Consider the following 17,349-nt stretch of genomic DNA (forward strand, 5'->3'; position numbering starts at 1 on the left):
ATTGCTATAATAAAGCTTAAAACAAGTAGATAAACCAAGGAAGACAAGCTTTTAAATGTAAAGTTCTCTTTAAACTGAAACTTTAGAAGGATCCTAAAAAAAAAAAAAAAAAAAAAACTAAAGTAAGGGAAATCTGGATTATACCCTGTTCTGTCTCCCATTACACTGCATTATGCATCAATAATTCTCAAAGCAACCTAACAGTATTCCTTAAGAGAAGGAGGTTAAAGATTATGGCTTATGAATTACATTACTCTAATTCATATATTAATTATATACAGTTTGGATTTTTTCAAAAAACATGAATGCCTTCTTACACATGAACTAAGAATTACAGGAACAAAAAAAGCTCACATGCAATACTAAGTATTACATCAAGATCATGACAATATTACATATGTAGTGATAACAGGGGAAGAGTATTACTTCAAAATTGTGATAGGATTACATATAAATTGATAACAGGGGAAGAGACAGATATTTCCCTTCCATGGATAAACACATACATGTATATATAAAGCAAGGAAAGTAAAGGAGAACAGCAAAGATTGCATTGCTTACCTTGTCACACCACCCACACAAGAGCTAAATCCATCCATATTGCACTTTCTGCGACATTCTCTATTTCCTCTGCCTATTATTTGCACATTCCCATCTTCCATGACAACCATTTCTTTAGAAGTAGCTAAGGTAAAATCTTAAATGCAATGTCCTCAACATGATCGAAATACCATTTCCTCCATCTCATGGGAAACATAAGAGGCCCATTCACAATTCCAAACCCAACAACAAATCCAACTTCAACAGCTATCAAATCCCATCTAATCTCACCGCCAAGGTTTGAATGTCTGACTTCAGGGGGTGTTTTTGGTGGTACATTTGCCACATCATTGCTGCAACTTGGTGTTAATGGAGGCCCACATACTCCGTCATTTTCCTAAAAACAATCAGCTGTAAACATTTGAATTTGAGTACCCTTGGGGATTCTTCCAGAAAGTTGATTATGGGACAGGTCCAGAACTTGAAGGAAATTCAAGTTTGAAAGTGATGCCGGGATTTCCCCATTCAAGTGGTTTCTCGAGAGATCTAGAGACTCTAGTTGCTTTAATGATAGGATCGGGTCCTATTTCCATGCACCTTCTTCTCTTTCCTAGACACGTTCCCACGTTTCCATGCATGACCCATGCAACCTCCATGGGTTTTGACGTGTCGTTAGTAGTTGAAGTGAACGATAACCATAGCAAGTTAGGAGCAGTTGTTGTAGATGGTAGCAAAGCATATATGAGTTTCAGAAATGTAAATATGAGGATCATGAATAGAAACCTGAACTTTTCCTTCTCCACTCTTTCTCTCTCTAGTTTCTCTCTCTAGACTCTCTCTCTATATTTTTCTCTCTGTTCTACTCTGTTTTGCAAGACCAAAAACAGAGGATATTTTCTCAATATCACGAAGGCACTTAACATTTTTGTATCAGAGACTGGTTGATCCATGGACACTCATGGGAATACAAATGCAGAGTTCCGAAATGAGATCCAGGAGACCCTTCAAAGGTATGGAGCAAATTTTGACCAATTGAACGCCACCATGCAAACAGTGTTGATAGAACTGCAGGCTCTACGACTTCAACAGGGACAGAATTTGGTGGAAAAGGAGACAAACCCATTTGCTCTAGGGGAATCCTCACAGAACCAATCTACTACCCAATTTGGGGCTACCTGGTCTTCCGAACAAATGGAAGGCAATCAAACCTCCGTCAAGTTGTACTTTCCAAAGTGTGACGGAGAAGATCCAAACGGATGGATTTTTAGGTGTGACCAATATTTTGAGTTTCAAGGAATAGAGCCACAATAGCGAGTTCAACTGGCTTCCTTCCACTTGGAAGGAATGGCGCTTCAGTGGTTTCGTTGGATAGCAAGTTTAAGGGATCGTTCACTTGGAAGGAGTTTGTACAGGCAATACTTCAACGATTCGGACCCACTGAGTATGAAGATCCATTTGAAGCTCTCATGCAACTGAAATAGACCACATCTATTTCCCAATACCAGTCAGAGTTTGAACGGTTGTCTCAATGCATTGATGGACTGCCTGAAACTTATCTTGTTGGTTGCTTTGTTGTCAGATTAAGGGACAAGGTCCGCTTAGAAGTAAAAATCCAGCAACCGCATTCACTGTCGGAAGCCATTGGGGTTGCACGATTAATCGAGGAGCGTAATTTGTTGCAAAAAAAAGAGTCTAGGAAATTCACGATAGAGTTTCACCCGCCTAGTGATAGAGACAACCGCGGGAGTTATTGGGCCACCCCCCACCACAGTGAAACCAAATACCCAACTTCAAGTTCCTTTTAAAAAAATTATGGGACAAAAGGCACGGGAACGTCGTGCGAAGGGCTTTTGCTATTACTGTGATGAGAAATTTTTACCCGAACACCGTTGCATCCAACCTCAACTTTTTATGATCGATGACCCAGAAATTGTTTTGGAGGAAGAAGGGGAAATTGTACGGCAAGATCAAGAGACCATGCCTCTGCCAGAAATTTCTTTAAATGCTATCACAGGTGTTGGCCAACCTCAAACCATTCGAGTACCCACAAAATTACAAAATCTTGGCATCTCTGTGTTGATAGATGGAGGCAGTACCCATAATTTTATTGATCCAAGCATTGTTAAACGGTTGAGACTACCAGTGGAAAAGGGCTAAGACTTGCATGTCATGGTTGCACACAGTGAGAAAGTGAAGTGTTCAGGAAGGTGTAAAGATCTTAAACTTAATATACAAGGTTACCCAGTACAGGCAGACTTCTATGTCCTACCAGTCGCAGCTTGCCATGCTATGCCTTAAGTACAATGGCTAGTTACTCTGGGACCAGTGGAAATGGATTACAGAGCACTTACTATTAAATTTATAAAAGATGGAACGGTCTATCAGTTCCAAGGCAACAAACCTGAAGGACTTAAAGAATTGAGTGCAAAGGGGTTACACCTTTTAGATGGTGTTGGATTTCATTTGCAAATTCTGCCTGTGAGAGAAGGAATTCATGATCCTCAACACCCGAAGGATCTACAGTCCTTATTGGAAGAATTCTCACAGGTGTTTTCAACACCCTATGGACTACCACCACAGCATAGTCATGACCATGGAATTCTATTGCTTCTAAATAAACCATCCATCAATGTAAGGCTATACCGTTACCCGTACTACCACAAATCAGAGATTGAACTCCAAGTTGAAGAATTTCTTGACTTCGGAATCATTAGGCCTAGTTGTAGTCCATATTCATCGCCGGTACTACTTGTGAAGAAGGCGGACAAAATTTGGAGATTCTATGTTGATTATCGGGCTCTCAATGACATTACTATCAAAGATAAGTACCCAATACCAGTGATATATGAGTTGTTGGATGAACTTCATGGTGCACGATATTTCTCAAAATTGGACTTGCGATAAGGATATCATCAAATACGGGTGCGAGAGAAGGGTGTCCACAAGACTGCTTTAGGACTCAGGAAGGCCACTATGAATTCGTGGTGATGTTGTTTGGGTTAACAAACGCCCCTGCCACATTCCAAAGTTTGATTAATGATATATTCCTTCCCTACTTACGTCATTTTATTTTGGTATTTTTTGATGACATCTTGGTATATAGCAGAATTTGGAAGGAGCATCTTGAGCACTTACGATGTGTACTGGGAATTTTATCTAACAACCAACTATATGCCAAGGCATCCAAATATTAATTTGGAGTTTCACGGGTGGAATATTTGGGACATATAATTACTCAAGAAGGAGTTAGTGTGGACCCATCAAACACAAAAGTCATCATGAAATGGCCGACTCCCACCACTGCTAGAGAAGTCCAAGGATTCTTGGGGTTGGCTGGTTATTATCGAAAGTTTATAAAGGATTTTGGAGGTATAGCCGCACCATTAACAAAATTCCTTACAAAAAAAGGATTCCATTGGACGGATGAAGCAGCAAAATCATTTGAGAAATTGAAAAAAGCTCTTACCACTCCATTGGTGTTACAGCTTCCGGATTTCTCTCAATCTTTTGTGGTAGAGAATGATGCATTTGGAGTGGGACTTGGAGCAATATTGACACAAAATAATCGGCCAATAGCCTTTTTTAGTGAAGCACTTAAAGGATCTGCCTTGTCTCTATCCACATATGAGAAAGAAATGTTAGCAATCATGAAAGCAATCCGAAAGTGGCAGCCATATCTGTTAGGTAAGCCCTTTTATGGTACAGACAGATCAACGAAGTCTAAAGTATTTGATGGAACAACGTATCACTATTCCAGCACAAACATGATGGTTACCTAAAATCATGGGTTACGACTATTCTATGCAATACAAACAAGGGCAAGAAAATCAAGGGGCCGATGCATTGTCACGTATAGGAGAAATTTACTGTCAAGCCATTTCCTTTCCGAATCCTGATTGGTGGAAAGACCTTTAGAAAGAAGTCCAGCAAGACCCGTATTCAAGGAGCTTCATAATTCTACTCCAACTCAACCTTATTTATTTCGAGTTGGAGTTTGGGTCCATAAAGATAGGGTCTGTTTGAGTCCAACTTTGCATTTAATACCAAAAATCTTCACGGAGGCCCATTCTACTTCTATAGGTGGCCATTTTGAGTATCACAAAACTCTCAGCAGAGTCAAAAATGACTTTATTTGGCCAAAGATGCGAGCCATGATCAAAGAACACATTAAGGAATGTCCAATTTGTCAACAATGTAAAGCCGAATGTGTAAAAGTTGCTGGTCTTTTGCAACCACTTCCCATTCAAACCAAGATTTGGACCGAAGTCTCGATGGATTTTATTGAAGGGCTGCCTTTATCTCGAGCCTATTCTATGGTAATGGTGGTGGTTGATCGCTTAACAAAGTATGCTCATTTTGTTCCCTTGAAACACCCCTACACATCCATGACGGTAGTAAAAGCGTTTATTGAAAATATTGTGAAACTGCACGGTATTCCTTCCTCTATTGTTAAGGACAGAGATAGGGTCTTCACGAGTCTCTTTTAGAAGACATTGTTCCAGTTGTAGGGGATAACTCTTCGAATGAGTTCTAGTTACCATCCCCAGACAGACGGGCAGATCGAAGTTGTGAATCGCACTTTAGAGCAATATCTTCATTGCTTTGCTGGAGAACAGCCCACGAAGTGGAATGATTGGCTTCCATGGGCTGAATACAGTTATAATACCTCTACCCATACGGCAGCTAAGATTTCTCCTTTTGAAGCAGTATATGGTGTTCCACCCCCAACACTACTCTCTTTTGTGCCAGGCACCACTAAAGTTCATGCTTTGGATGAAATACTTTGAGACAGAGAGCAAATTTTGAAAGAGTTGCACCAGAACTTAATAATTGCTCAAGATCGAATGAAAACAAAAGCATATGAAAATCATAGGGAGGTAATTTTTGACATTGGCGATTATGCCTATTTGAAATTACAATCGTATCGTTAGAGATTAGTTGCATTTCGTCAATCTCTCAAACTGTCACCAAAATTTTTTAGGCCTTACTGGATATTAGAACGCATTGGACCAGTGACATACCATTTAGAGCTACCCCCAGGAGCTATTATTCATGATGTTTTTCACGTTAGCTTGCTAAAAAAAAATGGGACAATTGCCAAATTCATCTCCTTTACTGCCATCGACAACTGATGAAGCAACAATTTTACCTCAACCTCAAGTTATATTGGACAACCGAGTTACTCAACAGGGAAAATATCGTCCAAAACAGAGATTTTGGTTCAGTGGCAGGGTACTACAGCTGCGGATGGTACTTGGGAAAATGTCTGGAGGTTTGCAAAACTTTATCCGAATTTTATCCTTGCGGACAAGGATACGCTCAGGGGGAGGGAATGATAGGATTGGGTCCTATTTCCATGCACCTTCTTCTCTTTCTCAGACACGTTCCCACATTTCCATGCATGACCCATGCAACCTCCATGGGTTTTGACGTGTTGTTAGCAGTTGAAGTGAACGATAACTGCAGCAAGTTAGGAGTAGTTGTTGTAGATGTTAGCAAAGCATATATGAGTTTTAGAAATGTAAATATGGGGATTATGAATAGAAATTTAAACTTTTCCTTCTCCGCTCTTTCTCTCTCTAGTTTTTTCCTCTAGATTCTCTCTCTATATTTTTCTCTATGTTCTGCTCTGTTTTGCAAGACCAAAAACAGAGGATATTTTCTCAATATCATGAAGGCACTTAACATTTAAGTTGCCAAAAGATGAAAGGATATGACCACTGAGAGCATTATTGGACGAATCAAGTACCATGAGAGCTTTAAGTTGACCCAGTTTTTTTGGGATGTTACCATGGAAGTTGTTGCTTGGAAAGTCAATAGAGGTGAATCCCATGGGTATCTTTATGAGCTCCATCTTTAGACCTTTGTTGGTAATCGTTACTGCATTTTTAAAATTAGCAGAACACGGAGGCATTGCTTTAGTTACAACACTTGGATCTCTGAGTTGTTATTGGCCACCATCTCCAACAGCGATCATTGCATGCCATTTTGATAAGCATTGGAATGGTAGTTCACCACTAAAATTGTTGGAAGCTACATTCACAATTTGAGTCACTGGCCAATCACCAATGTTGTTTGGACATGTAATGATCCCATATAATTTTTTCGATCGCAAAATAAGGACACATAAGGTAGATATATTTTTCAATAATAATGGAAAGCTATCCACCATTTAATTGTTCCTAAGGTTTAAAAGTTCCAAAGCAGTGCAGTTGCCTAGAGATTTTAGAATCCTATCTGTCAATAAGTTTCCACTAACATCTAGAGTCCTTTAATAAGCAATTATGTAATACCCCGTCCCAAAGTTATCTCCATGGAAGACAGTAGTACACTTTGGTCAACGAGGTAAATTGAGTCCTCGTTATATTGGGCCTTACAAGATTACGGAGAGGATTGGCCCTGTGGCATATAGATTAGCATTACCGGAAAAGCTAGCTCGAGTGCACAACATATTTCATATTTCGATGCTACGGAAATATATTGCAAACCCATCACATGTACTCGAGACTCCTAACATTGAGTTGAAGGAAGACTCGCGAGGAGCGAGTGCTGCGTAATAAGACCATTCCTTTAGTCAAAGCCTTATGGCGGAGTCACTTGGTCAAGGAAGCGACATGGGAGCCCGAGGCGCAGATGCGCGACCAGTACCCTTATCTGTTCCAATGGTGTGCGAAATTTCGAGGATAAAAGTTTTGTAGGGGGGAAAAATTGTAACATCCCATCCCAAAGTACGTTGGAATTTTTGCACGTTGACCGAGATTGACCGTTGACGGAGAGGGTCAAAATTTTGACTTTTTGTTTTGGGTGGAATTTTACATTGACTGAGGCACCATTGCAAAGTAAATATCATCCCGAGTTCGTATACTAGTAGCACGTCGAAATTGGAGCTACCGTTTGAAAGTTATGAGCAAAACAAGTTGAGGTCCAAATTGTCCAAGGAGTGCCCAAGTTGACTTTTTGTTTGTACAAAGTTGAGCTTTGACTCATGCATGGTTGTGAAGTACTCATTAATACGAGTTTATAGACTAGTGGCACGTCCGATTTGGACATATGGTTTGAAAGTTACGGACCTGTGAAGTTTTTCCGAGACAACGTTTACCATTCATGGATCTGTATGTGTGTGAAGAGTGATTCCATGTGTCACAAAAAGTGGATCCACTCGTGAGTGCACAGTGGCACCCATAGACATTTTGATTGGTTGAGAAGGGGAGGGAGGAAAGAGAAGGAAAAGGAGGAGAGAGAAAAAGAGAGAAAAAAGGGAAGGACTAGCCAACCGCTGTTCACCCATTTTCGGCCACCAGAACAGTACATGCGCCTAAACACCATGACCCACCCATCAAAACCGGCCGGCCAGATCGCCGGTGACGTGCTCGGATCGGGGTGTTTTCTGGTGAGCGGCTTGTTTCCTTCTCCGGTCGATTTCTCCCAAACCATACCTCTGTTTGCCTCACCGCTGATCCGTTGAGTCACCCATTCCCCGATCTCCAGTGGTCACCGGATGCGCCACCAGGAGTGACGGGTTCCGGTGACCATGGAGGCTCGCCGGGAAATCGATTTTTCGACGAGTCCACAGTTGCACCGCCCATCTTTTCCCACTAGTTTCAACCATCTGAACCCAGATATGAGGTCGGTTTCCTCCAACTCGCAGTGGTTTGTGAGATCCGAGGATCCAAAATCCGACATCTTTCCGATGAGATTTCGGCCACCTCAGGTCCGACCTCCGGAAAGTAAGACCAGATTCGTAATCCTCGTTTCACAAGCTTCGATTCGGTATATTACTCGTAAATTTTGGTTGTCATTTGTGTTCGTTCCCTGGGTACCCATTTGGGAGTTGCCCGATTAAAATATTAAAATAATTAGTTTTGTGTATTGTGGGTATTTTAGGTGCACGTGTGGGTAGTGAAGTTGATCCTGCAGAGGATCTTGATTGATACACGTGCTTAAGGTGAGTGACCCACCTTCAAAATTATTTTGGGTTGGTATATTGTATATATTTTGTGTTTATTATAAATTTGGAAATTTTATTTCATGTGTTAATTGTTTAGTAAATTTCTAATTGAAATTTTATGCCAAAATTGAAGGAAATTAAATTATTTGTGTGGTATAAATATTTTGGGTTTTAAGAATTTTCTTGAATTTGAGGTTTAATTTAATAATTATTGAATTTTGTTGTTGGAATATTTTATAATTAAATATTTGAAAAAAATGTTTTATGTATTTGATATTAAGAGAATTTCCATCTAAATTATATTGCCAATGTATGTTGTTTTAATATATGTTTGGGTGCCAAAAATATATTTGGGAATTAAAAGAAATTGTGATTTTGATTTCCTTTCATAATTGTTATGTTTATCATGTGATTTAATTATATTTTGAAATTTGAGGAATTGAAGGAATATTTATTTTAAATTATTGTTGATTTCATTGATGGATTTGAAATTGATGGAATTATATCGATGGATTTATGCTAGTGATATTAAAGAAAAATGTGGGAATGTGAATTTTAAAAATGGTATAATTCTCACGGTGAATTTTGGAAAAATTGGATATTTTAATAATAAACTTAGTTATTTGTTTTAGACGCACTCATACAGTACTGGTGTTCTGTACTGTGTATGTGAATGAGCGCACAAGTTATAATGTGTTAGGACCCGTCCAAAATTCCTCACCGGAACCCTAGACAAGCCCTGATCCCAGGGAAACCCTACCGGACCCTCCAACGGAAAATCCAGCAGAACCTCTCCTAAGGGTTGGACTTGCCACAAACTTCCTGCATTGAAAACACACTTCTATATTCATTCCCTTATTCCTCCCACAATACTACAAATTGATTCCACAATTTTACAGCACTTCACAGGAATAACAGCAACCCAGTACATAAATAATACATAAATGTCCAGAACAGTATACAGAGCTTCATGAAGTACTATTTAATAGAAAATACAACAAGGATGAAAGAAATATTACAATTGAAATAAACGAATACAAAGGTACTTCTCAAACTACGATAGCGGTGGAGATTTGGTTCGCACCGGAAGAACGTCTACCACCCCTTGCACCTAAGGGAACGGAATTTAAAAATGTGAGATGCTAATCATCTCAGTGAGCGACCCTAACTACAGAACACTTTTAATATTAATAATATAACAATTAAGGGAATCTAATTAATACCGCCAATTACATAGATAAATAAATAATAACAATTGAAAGTAATAATTTCTCTCAAAACTCTCACTATTCACTCCGTTGGAAATGTTCCTTTTTTAAAACATTTTCACAAAACCCGATATTCGTATTTCCCGAAAACCAAGGGATCAAACAAATTAATAAACAATAAATAAATACCCCAAACATAAATAAAATGTAATAAATTATAATAAATAATTTTTGAACACTTTGGGATTTGAAATTTCTATCCAAAATTTTATACTGGATGCACCACACAATATACCAGTGACGCCCTTCGATACCCAGCGTCCCGAGCACCGACTGGCAGGAAGATTAAAGAGAGAAACTTGCAAACGACACTTCGGCATCCCGATAGTACCGCTGCTGAAACCGTCATCCCGACCAAGGAGGGGGGCGGCTGTGGCCAATATCAAACTTGCCTGCCCACGGTCCAATGACAACTCACGGGAGACATAATAACTTGCGCGCTAACCACATATACACCAGAACACCAATACTGTATGAGTGCATCTAAAATAATTATTAAGTTAATTATAACCGTATCGATTTTCCAAAAATTACCGTGGGAAATATACAAATTTTCACATTTACCATCCCACATATTTTCCTTTAACAAATCCGGTACAAAACCATTGATATAATTTTTCTCGTAACACGAGGTCCAACAAATAATATTCTACGGGCATAATTATAAAATTAAATCACAATAAAATCATAATTAAATTGCACCACATGAGCATAATTCAAATATCAATTAAACACCAATTAAATATAATTAATTGCCCCAAAATATTTTTAAAGGTGGGTCACTCACCTTGAGCGCATATATCAGCTAAGATCCTCCACAGGATCAACTCCACTACCCACACGCGCAACTAAAACATCCACAGTACACCAACCAAATATATTAATATTTTAATCGGGTAACTCCCAAATGGGTACCCGGGGAGCGAACACAAACGACAACTAAAAATTATGAGTAATATACCGAATCGAAGCTTGAGTGATGAGGATCACGGATTCGGTTTTACTTCCCAGAGATCGGACCCGAGGTGGCTGGAATCTCGCCGAAAAGCTTTCGGGATTCAACTCCCCGATTCTCCCAAACCGTCGCGAATTGGGGGAAAAGGACACCGGATTTGGATTCAGGAGGTTGGAATTAATGGACAGGGACCGGCGGTGCAACTGGGTACTCGTCGGAACAGTGACTTCCGGCGAGCCGCCGCAGTCACCGGCAACCGTCGCCGGCGGTGGCGCATCCGGTGGTCGATGGCTGAAATTTTTGGGGGTTTTATAAATCGAGGGGAGAGGATTCCAACGGGACCAGGCGATGAGGTAAAACGGAGGCCGGACGGCTAAGAGATCGGGGTTTGAAGGTTTTCGGCGCCTTGCCGGAAAATGCTTCGATCTCGACATGTCGGAGGTCCGATGGCCGTGAAATTTGATGGGTAGGCCAGAATTCCCAAGGGTGAGAGACCGATCAGGTGCGTGTGGCTTGAAAGTGGTCGGAAACTGGGCAAACGACAGTGGCCAGCGGTGGAGGGGAAAAATCGCCGCTGAGCTTCGCCGGCTCGGTCCGGGCGCGTCCGGCAACCGGCGGTCGTGAGATTTCTGAGTGTGGCCAGAAATGGAGAGGTGCTCCCGTCTAGCCGGCACGTGTAGCAAGGATCGGCCAAAAAATTTGTCGAGTCCGACGGCCGGTCGTTTCTCTCTCTCCTCTCTCTCTTTCTCTCTCCTCCCCAACGTTTTTGCCAAATAAAAGCCACCATGGGTGACACTGTTCATCCATGTGGACCAATCAAGTGATGACACGTGGCGTTACTGTGCACTTAAGCCAGATATAATAAAATATTACTGTATCCGGCGAACTTCACACGTCCATAACTTTTTAACCAGATGTCCAATTTAAGCTTGCCGCTAGTCTATGAGCTCCTTTCGACGAGTACTTTACAACCATACAAAAGTCAAAACAAAATTACACAACAATAAAAAGTCAACTCCCGGCACCTTTTGGACAGTTTGCACCTCGACTTGTTTTGCCCATAACTTTCAAACCGTAGCTCCGTTTTCGACGTGCTACTAGTCTATGAACTCGGGGCATCATGCACTTTGCCACGGTACCATGGTCAACCAGAAATTTCAACTCGAACAAAAAGTCAACTTTTGATCCACTTAGTCAACGGTCAACCTCGGTCAACGTGCATGAATTCCGATGTGGTTTGGGTCGGGGTGTTATATAATGTTTCCCGTGAGTTGCCATCGGACCGAGGGTAGGCAAGTTTGATATTGGCCATAAGCCGCCCCCCTCCATGGCCAGGTTAACGGTTTAAGCAGCTGCGTTGGCGGGACGCCGAAGTGACCGTATGTAAGTTTCTCTCTTTAACCTACCGTCGGATGGTGCTCGAGATGCTGGATATCGTAGGACATTACTGGTATATAGTGGTGCGTCAAAATTTTATAGATATACAGTTCAAATCTTAAAGTTTTAAAGTTGTATTTGAATTAAACGTATTTAATTTGTTTTGCCACCTATTTCCAAGTAGTAATTTCTTAAATGTATTTATTCAAATTTTATGTCACTTATTTTAAAATAAAATTTTTAAAATGCATCTTGCCATATTTTTATTATATAGATTGATTGAACATTTCAAAATGAATTTTATAATATATTTTTACCATTTATTTTACATGATTGTTTCTAATTATTTAAATTATATTTTTGACACTGTTTATTTTAGTTTATTAAATCAAATTTTATGAACTATATATTAAATTTCACTTTTATATTATATTTCTTTAATGCAAGTATCCTAAATTTATTTTATTATACTTTATTATATTTTATTCGTATTTGGATTATTTAATTATATATTAAATTAATTATTTCTTGATTTTTGGGACATAAAATATTGGGTTTTCCGAAAATGTTTTAAAAGGGAAACTTTTTCAATGAAGTGAATGGTGAGGGTTTTGAGAGAAAATATTATTTTCAATTAATTATTAATTATTTACTTATTTATTCTTAATTATTCAAGTGTACTATGACTATCGTTGCCATTATAATTGTATATTAAATAGGGTCACTCACTAAGATGATTAGCATCTTATATTTTTAAATCTGTTCCCCTAGGTATAAAGATTGGTAGATGTTCATCCGGAGCGAGCTTGATCTTCGTTGCTGTCGTATTTCGAGGAGTTCTATTTTTTTTTTATTTCTATTATAATTTTCTTTCCATCTTTTGTTGTATAACTTTTATACTTAATTGTACTCTATGATGCTCTGTATACAATATTGGACACATTTGATCAAATACTGCATTAGTTTCTTGTTTGATTTATGGAAGTGCTGTTTATTGTGGAATTAAATTGTAGTAAAGTGGAGGAATAAGGTGGTATATATATATATATATATAGAAGTGTATTTTAAGTGCAGGAAGTTTGTGGTAAGTCCAACCCTTAGGGAAGGTTATGCCGGATTTTCCATTAGAAGGTCCGATAGGGTTTTCCCTGAAATCATGACTTGTCTAGAGTTCCGGTGAGGGATCTTGAATGGGTGTCATGACCCCGTCCAAAATTCCTCACCGGAATCCTAGACAAACCCTGATCCCAGGGAAACCCTACCTAATCCTCCAATGGAAAATCTGGCAGAATCTCCCCTAAGAGTTGGACTTACCACAATTTTCCTGCACTGAAAATACACTTCTATATACACCACCTTATTCCTCCCACATTACTACAATTTAAGTTCCACAACTGGCAACACTTCGATAACAAATTATATAAAAGGCATATAATGGAATTAATTCAGTAAATAACTAATTAAGATATACCATCATAGATTCCCATACATGTAATTAATGTAACTTGCCTGAGGGCTATCTCACTTACCCAAAGGTTACCACTTGTCCGAGGACTATTATACTTGCCCGGTGGCTATCTTTCTTGCCCGTAGGCTGTGATACTTATTCGAAGGTATCATATGGTAGCAATAATAATAGAAACAATAACAAAATTAAAATTAAACATCTCATAATATTGTTAATAAAAACAAAAATAAAATAAAAATAATAATCAATACTAACAACTATAATTATAATAATGATAATAATAGGAATTTGAGTTACAATAAAATAATCATTATAAATATTAATAACAACCCCGATAACAATGACAATAATGATTAAATAAATAATCAAATACAATTAATAGTAATAAGAATATAATAACATCTATTAAGAATATTGGTAAGAAATTAAATCGGTACGTGTATGGGTGCATCTAAAATAAATAACCATATTTATTATTAAAATATGCAATTTTTTCCAAAATTCACCGTGGGAATTATACTATTTTTCAAATTCAGCATCCCACATCTTTCTTTAATAATGCCAGCATAAATCCACCGATAATAGTATACGATTAATTTTTTCCCAAATCATAAAATCAATCAAATAATATTCAAAGGGCATAATTATATAATTTTGAAACCACCAAACTTAAACCAATATTTTCCTTGAAATATTTAAAACCAAATCATGCCCAAAAATAATATTAAAATCCAAATACACTTAATTAAATGAAAACACATTGATCATACGTAATGAATACAATTAAATTACAATAATAAAAATCAAGAATTCCTTAATAAACCAAATTTCCATTTAGCATCAATAAACATAATAAAAGTTAAACCATAATTTCATAAAATTAATCTCTTCCACAGTAATTCAATTTAACACAATTTGGCATTTTCAATATAAATAATAACTTAGTTAAATATCCAACACATAAAATTCATTCTTCAAATATTTAATTAACACAAAATATACTTAATTTAACAACCCAAAATATAAATATGAGGCAATATATATACTAAATCAACATAACTTAGCATCATAAATTTAAATAGCAGTTTCTTAAATATTAAGCACATATGATCTAATAAATTCTATATAACGAATATATTTAAATCACATTAAAATAACACATTAAAATCAAATAACAATATCTCTTTAAATTTAAAACATATATGATATACTTCAAAATTTTGAATGATATAAAATACATACGTATAAATGTCTTGATGCACACAAGTACATAGATATATATATATATTCACACACACACACACACATATATCCACATATATATAATTATGTATTTTTGTCAGGACCCGTCCAAGATTCCTCCTCGGAACCCTAGACAAGCCCTGATCCCAGGGAAATACCACCGAACCTTCCAACGGAAAATCCGGCAGCACCTCCCCTAAGGGTTGGACTTACCACAAATTTCCTGCACTGAAAACACACTTCTATAATCGTCCCCTTATTCCTCCCACATTACTACAATTTGTATCCACAAATTTACAGCACTTCAAAGAATAACAGCAACCCAGTGCATAAATAATAACTACATGTCCAATATAGTATACAGAGCATTATACAAATAAATGTGGAATTTATACGATGACAGATAAAGAAGTAATACAAGATGGAGAGGAAAAAGGGAAGAAATACTTCTTGGACCTTCGGCAAAGAACTGAGACGTCGGGCTCGCCCCGGACGATCAACGTCTCCTAACCTGGACCTAGGGGAACAGAATTTAAAAACGTGAGATGCTAATCATCTCAGTGAGTGACCCTATCTACTGTACAATTATAATACCACGATAATTAGGTAGATAAATAATAATTAATTGGAAATAATAATTTCTCTCAAAACCTTTACGATTCTCTCGGTTGGAAAAGTTTCCCTTTCAAAACCTTTTCACAAAACCCGCTATTCATAATCCCCGAAAACCAAGAAATCAATTCATTCAAATGAATATCAAATAAAATATAATAAGTCAAGCATCCAAAATTTATAATTTAAAGGAAATTAATTTATTGAATAATTAAGTAAAGGGAAAATTAAATCAATTTAAAATCCCCACTCAAATAAATAATAAACACAGTATTAATTATATTCTTAATTCCAATACAATTTTAAAATATTTATTTTAAAATTCCAGTTCTGAAAATCACTTGATGCACCCACTATATACCAGTGGCGCCAACAGTACCCAGCGTCCCAAGGTACCGCCAGACAGGAGATTATAGAGAGAAACCGGCATACGGTCGCGTGGCGTCCCACCGCACCGCTGCAAACAGGTGTCCCGGCCATGGAGGGGCGGCCTACCCTCATCCGATGGCAACCACAGGACAATCCCATAAAATCACTTGCGCGCTACTCACACCCACCCGCGCGCTAATCACATCCGTGTGCACACTAACCATATCACATATAAACAGAACACCAGTACATGTATGGTGCATCTAAAAATTATAAAATTCACATATTTATTTTATAGCTCAAAATCTCAAATTTTTCATAACATACTGGGTTTATTCCATCCAATTAAACTCGTAAATTTCCCACAATTCCTTTATAATCATCGTCATAAATTCATCGCATAAATTTCATAATTTTCAAATCCACCAGCTCTCAAATCCCCCAATTTAAATATTCAATTTTCCCAATAACATAAATATTTTTGAAATATAATAAATTAAATCACATAATATTCCAGGGGCATACTTATAAAAAATTGAAGTCACCAACATAAACAAATATTTTCCTTGAAATATTTGAAAATCAAATCATGCCCAAAATAATATTAAAACCACAAGAATTTCATATATAATTAAATTCCACAATTCTCAATACCATAAAATAATTTTCACATGGCATAAATTTATATAATGCATATTTTCTTTAATCAAAATAAATCCACCAATAATTTTCACAATAAATCAATTAAATATTTGACACATAGAATATAAATTTCAAATATTCACAAATTTAATTCTCGAAATTAATTTGAAGGTGGGTCACTCACCTAGAGCACGCAATTAACCTAAGATCCTCCATGGGATCAATTCCACGACTCACCCGTGCTCCTAGAACACAATTCACACATCGTCAAATAAATTAATATTTTATTTGGGTAAATAATACCCGGTACCCGGGGGTCAAACACAAACGTTAACCAAAATTGTCGAATAATATACCGAATCAAAGCTTGTGGGACGAGGATCGCATTACTGGTCTCCATCGACCCCAATTCCGCCGGTGGTGGTCGGAATTTGGCCGGAAAGCTTCGGACGGTCTTGATCACATCGTATCTCATAAACCGCTTCGAATTTTGGAAATTGGAGGCCATATTTGAACTCAGAGGATCCAAAATAGGGGGAGAGGGGTGGCAATTTGGACTGGGCTGACCGGAAAACACAAAAAAAGAGGAGAGAGAAAATTTCCTGCCGGCGGCTTCTCCGGCCCGATTTGGGCGCGTCCGGCGGCCGGTGACTGTGAAATTTTACGGCCGAGCGCGCCTCCTCCCTCCGCTCATCACTGGCCAGCGCGTGTAGCAAGGTGGTGGCCGAAAACGAAGAAACGGCGACGGCACGAGAGGAAGAAGGAAAGGAAGGGAAGAAGAAGGAGGAAGAAGAAGGAGAAAGAAGAAGAAGAAGAACGGGCCCGTGGCCCTTCTTTCCCACGTGGGGAAAAGAAAAAAAAGAAAAAAGAAAATAAAATTAAATAATTAAATAATATTAAAAATAATATTATTATATAAAATAACAAT

This window comes from Ziziphus jujuba, chromosome 6, assembly GCF_031755915.1.
Source record: "Ziziphus jujuba cultivar Dongzao chromosome 6, ASM3175591v1".
In the NCBI taxonomy this organism is placed as follows: domain Eukaryota; kingdom Viridiplantae; phylum Streptophyta; class Magnoliopsida; order Rosales; family Rhamnaceae; genus Ziziphus; species Ziziphus jujuba.